Consider the following 14379-nt stretch of genomic DNA (forward strand, 5'->3'; position numbering starts at 1 on the left):
TGACAGAGACAGAGACAGCGAGAGCAGGAACACAAGCAGGGGGAGTGGGAGAGGGAGAAGCAGGCCTCCCGCCGAGCAGGGAGCCCGATGTGGGACTCGATCCCAGGACCCTGGGATCATGACCGGAGCCGAAGGCAGTCGCTCAACCAACTGAGCCACCCAGGCGCCCCAAAGTACAATCTTCTTAATTCCTCATCTGTGTAAGCCTTTTCTCTCCATTTTAATAGAAGTTTTTCAGTGCACAGACCGTGGCAGAGCCCATTTTCAAAGCAGTTCATAGAGATTTAGCTTTGCAATTTATTTGCCCTTGGTCACCAAAAAAGAGTAAAAGCCAAAGAACCAGATGGCTGCTGAGGGAAAATGTAACAGCAAACTTGAAGGGCTAGAGACCAGAGAGCAAGGAGAATGCTTGGGGTGGTCTTAGGGAGCTAAGATGGTAGTAACAAAATATAAATTAGGTAATGGAAAATTTAGGCTACAATACCCAAAGACATACTTCTGACAAATTCTGGCTTGGAATTGTCTTTCTAAGTAAAGCTTCTGTGATTATTGGAATGCCACAGAATTCATCTCTTGGCTTTTTGTCCCAGAAGGCACTAGAAACAGACCCTTTAACATGATTTATGACAGACAAGAAATACCAGTTCAGTTAGGGCAGGTGGTATTTAATTACCCCTCTCTGTGGAGTGGGGCTGTTCTCACTTAAATTGTTTGTAGGTGAAATCACAACAAAGGTCCATAAAGTACAGCTTTATATAAGTATATTTATAATTTTAAATTTATTTTATTTATTTTAAAGATTTTATTTATTTATTTGACAGAGAGAGACACAGCGAGAGAGGGAACCCAAGCAGAGGGAGTGGGAGAGGGAGAAGCAGCCTTCCCGCCGAGCAGGGAGCCCGATGTGGGGCTTGATCCCAGGACCCTGGGATCATGACTTGAGCAGAAGGCAGACGCTTAACGACTGAACCACCCAGGCGCCCCTATAAATATACTTTTTATTTTTTAAAATATTTTATTTATCTATTTGACAGAGAGAGACACAGCGAGAGAGGGAACAAAGCAGGGGGAGCGGGAGAGGGAGAAGCAGGCCCCCCGCCGAGCAGAGAGCCCGACGCGGGGCTCAATCCCAGGACTCCGGGATCATGACCCGAGCCGAGGGCAGACGTCCAACGACTGAGCCACCCAGGCACCCCTCTAAATATACTTTTTAAAAGAGACATCGGTTTCTTGCATTTTTCTAATGTCAAAGGTTAATTTAAAATATTAATGCTGAAAAGATTAATTTAAGATATTAAATCTACTAGGCAAGAATACATGTACATATTATAATTACTTCCTTTTTACAATTAAAGTAATTGGATTATATTTAATGAGCTATTTATATTTAATAATTAAAAAAGACTTATCTTTTCAGTATTGCCCATATGCAAAAAGAGATGGGGGGGCGCCTGGGTGGCTCAGTCGTTAAGCGTCTGCCTTCGGCTCAGGTCATGATCCCAGGGTCCTGGGATCGAGCCCCGTGTCGGGCTCTCTGCTCGGCGGGGGGCCTGCTTCTCCCTCTCCCGCTCCCCCTGCTTGTGTTCCCTCTCTCACTGTGTCTCTCTCTGTCAAATAGATAAATAAAATATTTTTTTTAAAAAAAGTATATTTATAGGGGCGCCTGGGTGGCTCAGTCGTTAAGCGTCTGTCTTCGGCTCAAGTCATGATCCCAGGGTCCTGGGATCGAGTCCCACATCGGGCTTCCCGCTCGGCAGGAAGCCTGCTTCTCTCCCTCCCATTCCCCCTGCTTGTGTTCCTGCTCTCGCTGTCTCTCTCTCTGTCAAATAAATAAATAAAATCTAAAAAAAAAAAAAAAAAAAAAAGAGATGGGGAAAACTCACTTCTGATATAATTATCTTTACTTGGGCTAAAAAGGGAAAACAACTATGTTTTTTTGGGAAAAGAGTCAGAAGAATATTATTTTAAAGTATACATACACAGTTTAGGAATTACCCATAGGAATGTGTTTTGGTTCATTTTGTAAAAGAAGATAAAAGATTAGGTGCTTAAAAAAAAAAAAAAAAGTCCCTGATGACAAGAGTTGATGAGCCAAACAGTGCACAGAGAATGAAACTTAAAGTGATTTTCAGGGACCCCATAGATAAAAGTAACTCGTCAGAAGTGACGGAACCCCAAATGCCTGGCTGTTTGAAAACAGGAGTTTGTTTGAAAGGCAGTAGCATCTAAGCGTGTTATCTGAGGCTGGCACTTTAAATGAGCCAGTGTTTATGTTGTTTAAAGTGAAAGATGTGAAGCCCCTGAGCAGCTGGCTAAAATTGGGTCTAGAGAGGGAGAAAGCAGTGTGTTATCCTCATTAACACCATTTCAGTTCTAGGGTAAATATGTCAGGAAGGCTTTCTTGTGTTAGCATGCAGTCTTTTTTTCAAGGGAGAAGAAACTAGTCTGGGTTTGGTGGCACTTGTGTATGAAAATGAGAAATCTGAGCATATTTATCTAACTTCTTGATTTGGGTGTTTTGTGAAGAGTCAGTGTGGTGTCATGGCAAAGGCATAAACTTTTGACATGGATGGACCTGGGTTTAAAAGCTGACTGTGTGGGGCGCCTGGGTGGCTCAGTCGTTAGGCATCTGCCTTCGGCTCAGGTCATGATCCCAGGGTCCTGGGATCGAGCCCCCGCATCGGGCTCCCTGCTCGGTGGGAGGCCTGCTTCTCCCTTTCCCACTCCCCCTGCTTGTGTTCCTGCTCTCGCTATCTCTGTCAAATAAATAAATAAAATCTTTTAAAATTTTTTGAAAAAAAAAAAGAAAAGCTGTGTGATTTTGATAAAGTTACAAAACTGCTCTTAGTTTTAGTTCTCTCCCCTGTAAAATCAGAACACTAATACTTACCTTACAATACTGTTTTGAGGATTAGAGGTATATAAGAAAATGTGAATAAATACTGGGCATGTTTTAGGAATTCAGCAAACATTTATTGAGCAGACACATACAAAGAAGTTTTAAGAATCCCACCCTTAGCTGCTGTTGTTACTACTACTTCTGTTAGATTTCAAGATATTTTGTTTTTTTCCATTCCTGTACTCAAAGAATTGTATACTCTAAAAATCAGTACTACAAAATAGAATGTAGTGACTGCCATGAAAGAGGTTCCTAATACCTCTTTGGCGCTTTTGGAAAGGGTGAAATGACTTCAGACTAGAAGAGTCAAGGAAGGCTTCTTAGAAGTGGTGACATTTGCCTTGGGCCTTTAAGATGAAAGGATTTTTTTTTTTTAAAGAAATGCCACAATCCAGATAATAGTCCCTTTGAGACTGTTTTTCTTTCAAAGTATGTAAAGTGAAAATACTGAATTGATTCTTGACTACGATTTGGAAGACTGATACCCTATATCTTAATCTTTAAAATTGGTATAATATAAGCAGAGGCCATCCATTTCTTTCCCAGCATTTGTCTCCACACTCCCAGAGAACCTGTCTCAGAAGGTAAGAGACCCACCTACTACTTGGCTTCCACTGAGACCGGAGAAAAGAGGACCAATTAGGAGAGCCCTTTGTGTAGTATTCAGTGCTGTTCAGTCTGACCTGCTGTCCTTAAATTATTTCATTACCACTAGGAGGTGAGTCCAAACAAACTCAGCATTGCTTTGAATTAATAGTAATGAGAGCTGTCAGTTACTGAGTACCTATTGGGTGTTAGACATCCCTCTAGAAGGTATACATACATTATCTTATTTTCTCTTTAGGACCATTGTATGAGGTAGGTTTTATTTTTCCCATTGTACAGATGAGGCTCAGAGAGATTAATCAGCACAAAATCATATAACTAGTGGCTCAGGAAATCTTGAATCCCTTGCCGGAACATGCACCTGGGTTCACCAACATATATTGATTTTTGAAGGTGGTAGGTACTTATATGAGTAGTAGCTTTAAGAAAAGAAGAACTTTCTGTCATTGTTCTCAATTCTGATCATTCAAAAAATTAATTAAATATGTTATTCAAATATGTTATATGCTTATAGTGATGGTATTCTACCTGTTCGCAGTGCTTTTTTGTTTGTTTGATTTCAGGATACCTACTTTTTCCTGTTGTTCCTAAAAGTACTCCATAGTATATACTTGAAAATAAATTGAAATTAATCTGACTTTAAGAATTTTATAATATTTCTTTATTATTGAGGGACTTGCAAAAGTACAGTGGAAATCAACCCTGACCTAAACAGGAAGCACAGGGCTGTGATCCCTGTGAGAAGGAAAATAAAGGAGGCGGGCCCTGTGATTACCCTGGCTTTCTCTCTAGATGTCTCTTCTAACCATGGAGCAGGGAGGGGGATTCCAAGCAGAGCACACTGGTCTTGCTGAACTGAAGAGACAGATTATAGTTCAAGGGAAGCTGAGGCAACTGAAAGCTCTGTGGGTGAGTTCTGGAAAGGGGGAAGAGATAAAGAAGAACTGCCTAGAAATCTCAGAGTCCCCTTGAATCTTTGCTGACCACACACATGACTGGGGTCACACTGAGGGCGACTGGGGAAAGAGTGACCAGGAAGATGTGAGCTAACTGGTTCCTAGATCAGGGAGGTGTTTGAGTTCCTACCAGCAAGAGTGGAAAGCCTGTGGTGCTCACCGAGAGCATCCAGTATTGATCGCAGAGGGGCCACATCTTTGCCCTGGGGCTGAAATATCCATAGAGTATAGGTACTCTAGAGCCACCGTAACAGAGCTTAAAAACAAGCCTCACAGGTACCAAACTGAACCAAAAGTAATTTAACTGCCTACCAGGATAAAGTCCAACCCTTTTGAAACCAAGACAACAATGCTAGAACTCACAACCCCAAGATCAAGAGTCGCATGTTCTCCCAACTGAGCCAGCCAGATGCCCCTAGACGTATTTTTTAAATTAAGTTTTTAATTTTAATTCCAGTATAGTTAACATACAGTGTTTTATTAGTTTCAGGTGTATAATATAGCAATTTAACAATTCTGTACATTACTCAGGATTCATCGTGATAAGTGTACCGCTCTTTGTTATATCCAAATCCTGCCCAGATCTTTATTCCAGGAAGTCTGTTCAGTCCCTTCGGTTTACAGTGATCTTTTCATCCTTTCTGTTGTCATCACTGACTGCATCATTCATTTGATAACGGAACTTCTATTTATTTGCTGTATTGTTACTTAACTGTGGTTTTATGTCTCCTCAATTAAATTATAAGCTCTTGGAGTCAAGGGACAGATTTATACTTCTTTGTGTCTTTTAGTGTCTACTTGATAAATATTCATTGATTGATAAGGGTACCATAATTAACCATTAATACAACCTGAAACTTATTAATAGTTTTGTTTAATGGTTGGGAGAACCACATATAAAAACATTTAGAACAGTGCCTTGCACATAGTTAAATGCTAGATATGTGTAGAACTAGTACTTCCACTACTACTACTATAACTACTACTACAATAATCACTACAATTTTTTTTTTTTTTTTTTTTTTTTAAGTAAGCTGTATGTCCAATGTGGGGTTTGAATTCATGGCCCCAGGATCAAGAGTCACATGCTCTACCGACCGAGTCAGCCAGGCGCCCATCACTATGACTATTATTATAATTATTTTTGTGCCATGCACTGTGTTAAGCATTTCATACATGCATTATTTCATTTTTCTTCTCAGCAATCTTACAAACTAGGCATCATTATACTATAACAGATTAGGAAACAGATTTCACGGCTTGCCAAGGTCCCAAAGCTAAAATCGGCAGTAGTAAGTTGAAACCCATTCCTCTGTGTCGTGCTGTCCATGCTCTTGCTGTTCTAAACCACTGCTAATTAGATTTTGAGGGTTTTGGTAACTGCCTAGTAAACTGAGGGTAGAAAGAAAAGAATGGGTACTTACTTTCCCTCTGCTCAAGGACTTTTCCTTATAAATCCCATCTTTTGAGTGGTGAATAGACCTTGTGAGAGGAAGTAGATGTACAGCTGCCCTTTGCTCCTGACTCTCAGTCAGTTGCTGGCGGCTTGACCCTTAGTGACAGATGAGTGTGTGACACTTTTTCAGGAATGAATTCCTGTTACAGCTGGCAGAATAGAACAGTTGATATGGAATTGCATGGCAGTTTGCTCCATAATTCCACTCCCTGGTGTTCAGATGTGGTTGTGATTGCTAGGTCTCTCTCCTTACACTGGTGTATTAACAGTCCCATCCAGGACTGCTGCTTCTGCCTGCTCCATGACCACACGGTGTGTTTGTATGTTGCTCTGAGCTGTCAGCAAAACATTTTGCTGAATCTTCTTTTTTGTTGTTGCTCTGCAACCTTTTTTCCCCTGGCCTTTCTCAGTTGTGTAAAGTCAGTTTCTTTTTTGGCCTTTCCATCCCAGAGAGGGAGCAGTTACCCCAGAGAGAAGCTTGAAATACGAAGTGAGGCATCATAGAGATTAAAATGAAGAGTTAGGGGTGCCTGGCTGACTTAGTTGGAAGAACATGCGACTCTTGATCTCAGGGTTGTGAGTTCGAGCCCCACGCTGGGTGTAGAAATTACTTAAAAATAAAATAAAAAAAAATAATAAAAATAAATGAATGGTCAGACAGCTGGCAGGATGAAAGACTCAGTGTCTGATACGTGATTCAGCTCTGAATATCTCCTTCCTCCCTCTTGTTCAAACGTGCCTCTGTATCTAATCAGTGCTTGCTCCAGTGACTTGTCTGTAGGGATCTTAACCTAGTACAGTACTCACTGCTACTTGCAAGAACCAGGAAAGAAAGGTTCCACTTAGCCCCATCCTCTTTGCCTTTGAGTAAGGTAGTAAAGTGGGATTAGATATTCTTCCGTAAAAACCAGCAGTGGGTTCCCATATGTAGCACAAGCACAGGTATTTGGAGAGGAATGGGTTTTTTTTTTTTTTGTTTGTTTTTTTCTTGTTTTTTAAGATTTTCTTTATTTGAGGGAGAGAGGGAGCATGCACCAGCAGGGTGAGGGGCAGGCAGAGGGAGAGGGAGAGGGAGAAGCAGGCTCCCCACCGAGCAGGAAGCCCGACGTGGGGCTTGACCCCAGGACCCTGGGACCATGACCCGAGACGAAGGCAGACCCTTAACCTACCTACTGTTAACCAAGTACCCTTGGAGATCACTCTTTCTGTCTTTGGTGATAAATTAAAAAGGAAGCTTTTATAAATGAAGGATACTTTATTAGGGCTTGTGTCAGGTATTGGCATATTTCTAGTAATCTTGGCTCTAAATGAATTGATTTGTAGATGTTTGATACTTATGTGTGTTCGTGTTTGTTTTTCAGAGCAGCTTAGTTGTTTTTCTTGTTAAACTTGTGTGATTTTTTTTTCTTTCCAATTTTTTATTTAAATTCTAGTTAAACTCCTGTGTGAATTTAATGCTGAATTAATAACTATAGCTGAAAGAAATCTGGTACTTGAGTACCCACAAATACCAGGGGTAAGACTTCTCCGTTTCTGAGTAAAATCATTCAAAATTTATATGTATTCAGTCCGTAAAAGTAAGCCCATTTAGATGGATAGTTTGGAGTATTTCAAGCCATTGCATTTTGATGAATTGGGTATTGCTAGAAATTGGCATTAGATTGGGAATGTGAAATGAACTTTGTGTTTGTGACTGGAAGTCATCAGTGATAACATTGTAGATCCTGTGTATTTTAAGTGGTTACAACGGGGAACTTGGGCCAGGGTAGAGATATAAGAAATATTTTATGTGGGGGCGCCTGGGTGGCTCAGTCGTTAAGCGTCTGCCTTCGGCTCAGGTCATGATCCCAGGGTCCTGGGATCGAGCCCCTCATCGGGCTCCCTGCTTGCCAGGAAGCCTGCTTCTCCCTCTCCCACTCCCCCTGCTTGTGTTCCCTCTCTCGCTGTGTCTCTCTCTGTCAAATAAATAAATAAAATATTGAAAAAAAATTTTTTTATGTGAATAAACCTTTTATTTAGAGATCAGAATACTTTGCAAACAGAATTACAGTTTATTTTCAGAATTTCAGTTTAATAAACATCTTTTGAGCATTTTTTTAGTGCAGCCCAAAGCTGAACTAGAAGAATGAATGGAAATTTTTTCCCCATTTGCCAGTCATCATTAGATTAAGAACTAGAATCCAGGTTTCCAACTCTGCTATTCAAATGTATTTTCTTTGGACAACCAGACGATCACACTGAAAAAGAACCTCATTTTGGCCATTTAAGAGGTGGTCTTCTATGGAATAGTTGATATAGAAAAAACCAACTTTAGAGGCTAAAGTGATCCCCCAGTTTTAGCTTTAAGAGAAAGCTACGATTAGAGCCTAAAGAGTAATAAAGGTAAGAACAAAAGGTGGTATTGCCCCCAAAAGGTAATAGAATGTTATGGAATTACCAGGTGTGAGTGGTTCTTGATAGATGTACAGTGTGCTCAAGGAATAAGATCCTGGAATTCAGTAGTACTGTTTCCTGGGCCACTTTCCCCAAACCAAATCAAGACAAGAAGGAGCCTTAGATTTATTGAATGTAGGTTCATAGCCATTGTCATTACTTTAGGAAATTGGAAATTTCTCCTGGTTTTAGGTCACAAATAAGCTTTTTTTGTTTCTTTGTCCACTGTAGGAGTTCCATTTCTGTCTCGCTATCTCTTTTAGACATTACTCTAGTGACCTAAACTGATTTGTAATTCCTTGTGTTTGGAGGGAGTCTAGTTGTATTTGTAGGTTCAGCCTCACCCTGTATTTCAACAGGAAGTGGGTGGGTGCTTACGTCTATAATGAGGCGTTCTTCCTTGTGGTTGCTGCAAGGTAGTGAGGACTGCTGTATGCAACAGTAAATTCATACTTCTTTAAACATTTTAGTAGACAGATTTAGATTACAGTAAGCCTGTCTATTGTCTGTTATTTTGAAATAAAATTATTATTTGACTTTTCAATTGAAATTTTTAAACCCCTGTGGAATGCATATTCTTTAACATAAAGAAATTTGTCTCTTGATAGAGGAAACTGGTCTACAAAGTAAAGCTCTTCTCATATGCCCCCATCCAAAGTGCTGTTAACTATAGAACAGTGGGAAATGCTGAAGTGAAAGCAGAAGTCCTAATTGCCACACATATAACATCCCCACATGTTCTCATCCCCTGCTACTGCTGATCAGCATTTTGGGGGGGTGTTTCAAAGAGGAACTGCCTTGAGAAGCATTTCTGTTGTTATGGTTATTGCTATAGCTCAGATATACTTACTTTTGGATGCAACCATAGAAATCTGCAGGTGTTATCAGTGACCTTGGCTATAACTGAACTATTGTATATTTATTTATAATAAACAGCTAGTAATAAATATTACTGCCAGAATGAGCGGTCATCTGTCTTCTGTCCTGGTAATGACAGGAATTCAGAGTGGGATACAGATGAATATTGCCTTTCCTCAAATGTAGCCTTCCTTCATTACCTTCTTCCTTCCTCTCAGTCTTTCTCACCTCACCCCACTTCTGCCTCAGGGTGTTGGGATCAGAGTTGTAAGAAAGTAGGGCAGATCTCAAAGTCTCCTTTTGACTTCACACTGACCACATATGATATATAAATATTTCATGATAACTTCTAATTTACAGACTTGTAGAATCTTACTGTGCAAGGGACCTGAGAGAATACCTCATCTAGTTTCCAGTTCAAAGCATGAATCCCACCGTGGTACTGACAGTCTAGACTGGTCTATATACTGCCAGGCCATGGCTATCGAGGGATGCCTAAAGTCTTTTATTTGTTCTCAGACTCATTCTCAAGTCCCTTAGGCTGAAAATAGCCAGGAGTAAAGATGGGGTTGCTGCTGAGTCTGGCTTGCATGTCTGGAAAGCCAGTTTTTCCTTTGGACTTACTTGGGGAGCCAACTCCCAGATCAGTCTGGGAGCCTCCCAGGGTGTATATACTTAACCTCAGGACTCTGTCTGGAACATCCTTTGGACCATTCTGTATCCTACAGGTCCTAGTAACTAGATGGATCTAGATCTGGAGAAGGGTTTGATTCATAGCCATAATCCGTCCCTCTCAACATTTCTTAGACCTGCCACTGGCCTTGTGTTCAGAATGCAATGGATGTTGGATATTGGGTGTTGGCCAGTGAGGAGGTTATGGCAACTTAGGTAGAAGCAAATCTAGGAATTTTAGAACTTCTTAAAAATCATCTGGCTTAGTCCCCTTTATTTTGCAGATGAGGAAACTGAAGCCCAGAGTGAGAATTACATCATCTTTGATTTAGAAGGCATTGTAGAAGTCATCCAGTCTGGCCTCTCAACATCAACATCTTACAATCTGGGAATGTCTCCCCCAACATTCTTGATAGCTGGTCATCCAGAGGATTGTACTAGGAACTCATAACCTCTGAAGAAAACCCATTCTAATATAGGACAGCTCTAATTAAAGGAACTAACTAAATTGAAATCTATTTCCCTGTAACTTTTATCTTCTCAGTGGTTCTAATTCCTTTCCTGTGTAACATCTCCCAAGGTACAAGACCTCAAATCTCCAAATTATCAGATATCACTCTAGCATATAGTTTCCCTAATCAGAGTAAAATATAACTGAAAAAGAACTTGATTGATTCTATGAAGAGAGGTCATTCACTCTTTCGTGGATCCAAAACTTCTTTTTCCAGCTGAGAACCACTACTTTCTTAGATTTCTTCACTTTCTCTTCTGTCACTGGCACTAGCATTTACCTCTTTTCATGATACTTTTAATAAACATACATTTTATCACTTTGTGAATATAGCTGTAGTCCAGAGTATCAGGAGAAAGCAGCAAATAGGACTTGAAGGGGTGGACTCACCCCTGCAACCTGTCTGGCTTCTCAGTTCATATTTGCTAGCTGTAGTGGGCCTCTCCGTTTCTATTGTCTTTTTCTTAGCCTGTGAAGAGTCCCAGTTGATCTGTTTACCTCCAGCCTTCTCCTGCCCAAATATAACATCTTTGCTTCTGTTAGAATGATTTGTCTAAAATGCAAATTTGACCATGTCACTTCCTTAATTCAGTGGTTTCTAAACACCCAGTACTCCACAAATTTTCCACTAAATGACTACTGATGATAGAGGAGCCTTTCTCAACTGGATTTCCATGAGAGAATTAAGCCCTAATGCCATTAGGCATCCATTGTATGTAATGTATTAACTTTTTCTCCAATGCATCTGGAATGGTGCTAGTTATGTACAGTCTTGAGGAGAATTGAGAAAATAGTCACTCTAATCATTTTCTTTGTTCTGTGGATCAGATGAGGAACTCAGTGTGAAAGAGTGGAGAGAGAATGTATGTTCTTCAGGAGATCCAGAAGCCTGGCTAGGAGCAACCTCCAGGGGAAAAAAAAAAACCAACTAAATGTCATAAAAGCTTAGGGTTTCATCTTTAAATTTGTGTGAATATTGCATTCTGCCACATAATATGTCCATAGTTAAAAGTGTTTAAAAAATATTTATCAATGAATAAAATTAATTTTATAGGAAGATATTTCCTAGGGTCCATGGAACTACAAATATTTTTCTCTTAGCCCTGTAGTAGACGTTTTATATATGTTAAAATATTTTAAATTGGGAAAATTGCCCCAAGATCGTATAGCTAGTAAGGTGTCAGAGTCCGGGTACTAACCCAAGTATGTTTCAACTCCACAACTTGAAGCTGAGTTGAGTCAAGAGCCTTGGAAGTCTTTGCCCATTTCCAAGTTTATCTTCACTGGAATGTAGGCTTTTTTTGTCTTGGTCAAGTTACTGTTGTGTTTCAGATCATGCATAGTTCTGTACTTCTTATGCTGAATATAACTAACTTTGATTATCCAAAAGGAAAATGAACAGTGAATCAGGTAATTCCATATAACAGGCAATCTTGTCTCTCTTTGGTGGTTCTGAAACATACTAAATGGCTTTTTAAAATTTTTTATTTTTTTAAAAGATTTTATTTACTTATTAGAGAGAGCACGAGTAGGGTGAGGGGCAGAGGGAGAAGCAGACTCCCTGCTGAGCAGGGAGCCCTTAGGCTCAATCCCGGATCTTCGGGGATCATGACCTGAGCTGAATGAAGGCAGACGCTTAATTGACTGAGCCACCCAGGCGCCCCTAAATGGCTTTGTTTAGTAGCAGATTTACTTTTCTAATTGTTTTGTCTTGATATTTACATATTGTCATTTCTTGATTATTCTCTAGATGGTTGTGGCAGCTAGCTTTTTTGCTAAGAGGAAACCACCTTGCTATTAAAAACTTGGTTCCCCACCCATATGACATAGAGTTGACTCCATTTGTGTCTGCTTACTCAAGGCCCTTGGGAAAGCATAAATGCTAAAGTACCAAGGTGTTAGAAGCGTCCCCGCCCTGGCCCCCAGTTCTACATGTACCTGGCCATCTGGAATCCGGTTTCCATTAGGTGTCCAGAGAGAACGTCTGGAATGTCTTGTCAGTGGTCACATTCAACACAGAATTTCAAGGGGATCTGGCTTCTTTAGCTCCTCTGAGAAGCTGGAACAAATACTGAAATGATTGCTAATAGAGGAGCTACAGTGACTGTTTTCAATCATCTCTGGCTGCACCATTGAATTGCTGGTTCTTCCAGAAAGCTTGAAATTTGAGAGCCTGAGAGCATCCAGAGGATGGTGTACAGAGCCCTGTGAGGTTCTTTAATTGTAACCTCCTGCCTCCTTTCTTGTTATAAACTCTTCACCAGTGAGTTACTAATGATTGCTGCGTCTTAGTACCTGATAACCCTCTACATCATGTAAAGAGGAGTTAGACTGGAAGGGAAGGTCCAGAGTTTGGATTAGAAAACCTGTTGAGTCAAAGGGAAACTTAGCAGAGGAACGGAATGAAAATTATTTCCTTAGACAGTAGACAAATATTCAGGAAACACCTCTGCACCCCAAAGATAGGCACAGCTGCCACACGGTGACTATTAAAGGGAGGTTCAAAGTTATGAGCAAACAGCTGATTCTCTTGGTTCTTGGGCTGTTGCTGTTGGTGACAGGAAATCTTGTTCCCCAAGCTGCTGGCTTCCTGTTTTATTTTTACTCTTAGTAGATCAGAATGTCCATAACAAGGAGCAGTCTGTTCCAAAGGGTTCTACTCCCCCCTTTGAGCCTGAAGAGCTTTTTTTTTTTCTTTTGGTCAGACAATATGTTGGTTCACTTTTAAGATCTATGATACTTAGCTTGGTTTAAGCATTTTGTATTCACAGTCAACTTTTTTTGGTGATGAGCTGGTGTTTTAAGATTTAATGTAAGTAAACCTCTGCTTTGCTTTTTAAAACTGTATATATATATAAAGAGGAGTTTGCAGTATTGGGGATGTGGGTATGTTACCTTTATGCTTTACCTTTTCATTTGAAGCGAATTTGCATTTTCCCTAGCATGAAAACGATTAAGCTGTTGGAAATTTCTTTCGTTTCACGGGATACAGAAACAGGACCAGCCCAGTGTGCCTTCAGCTATAGTCCTACCCATTTTGTTGAGACTAAAACCTCCTCCTACCCTTGTAAAGCTAGGAATTTGGTAATCTAATTCTAAAACAATAGCTCAGCATGAACCTGAAGTGGTGGGGATTTCCTAGGGAAAGGGGCTCAGCTGACAGGATAAGAAATGGTAACTGGAAGGTTTCCAGATCTGCTCCAGACACTTCCTGCTGTCTCAAGAGCCTTTTGGCCCAGGTGTGTTGAACCGGATGCGGATGCGAGAGAGAAAGGGAGCTGTTGGGTAGAAGAGAAAGGACTAGGGAATCTTATAGCACAGTTTGCTCAGCATCGTGTTTGACATATTGAACATGTAAAATTTTCCTTGATATTCTTTAATTCTGTCAATTTACAGACGAAACTTTAGTGTTAATAGACACAGGCAGCCAGTGTTGTACATTAACAGTCGTCCATCAGGGAAGAACTGGAGAAGTTATGTCCTGATGTAGATCAGTGGAATCACTATTGGCAGCTTAATTTCATTGTGGAGATTATCGGATGACAGTAGCTCTTTTTTGATCCTTATAATTGATCATCTGGAATCTGATCTGTCCTGATTATGGACACACCAAGGATAGGATCCGTCTGGACCATCCAGAGCCTGCTGAATGGACTGTTTTCTGACCATGCCTCTTTGCCTCTAGAGACTCTTGTTGGATGGAGCACAGTTGTTATTTTAAGGTTTTTAGGTTTTTATGCTGCCTGTGTAAGTCAGCCAGCAGTCACCAGTTCAGAATTTCTAAACTTATCCAGCAAGCCTTCTAATAGCAAACCTTAAAGATTGGGTGGGGGGGGGGGGGCGCTTAAAAAAGAAAAAAATGATGGGGGAGAGAAGATTTTTTAAAAGCTGTTTTAGATCAGAGCAAGACAAAAGGGAAAAAAAGGACTCACACAGCCCTAGAGTGCCTGGAATTTGTGGTTGAGTAATACTTTCCTGTTATTTCTTT

The 14379-nt window shown here is 40.5% G+C and overlaps 1 protein-coding gene across 2 annotated transcripts in view; it reads left to right on the forward strand.

Moving 5' to 3' along the window:
- WASF2 (WASP family member 2) overlaps window positions 1-14379 on the forward strand; it is a 75474-nt gene that overhangs the window by 39432 nt on the left and 21663 nt on the right. The window contains exon 1 of one of the 2 annotated variants that reach the window (XM_035019375.1): window positions 12267-13203. The exons of the other annotated variant lie outside the window; for it this stretch is intronic. The gene's annotated coding sequence lies outside the window, so the exon portion shown is untranslated. Of the gene's footprint in view, window positions 1-12266; window positions 13204-14379 lie in introns of those variants that run through there. 2 annotated transcript variants of the gene reach the window in all.

The sequence above is a fragment of the Mirounga leonina genome, unplaced genomic scaffold (assembly GCF_011800145.1).
Source record: "Mirounga leonina isolate KUSES-001 unplaced genomic scaffold, KU_Mleo_1.0 Mir_173, whole genome shotgun sequence".
Classification (NCBI taxonomy): Eukaryota; Metazoa; Chordata; class Mammalia; order Carnivora; family Phocidae; genus Mirounga; species Mirounga leonina.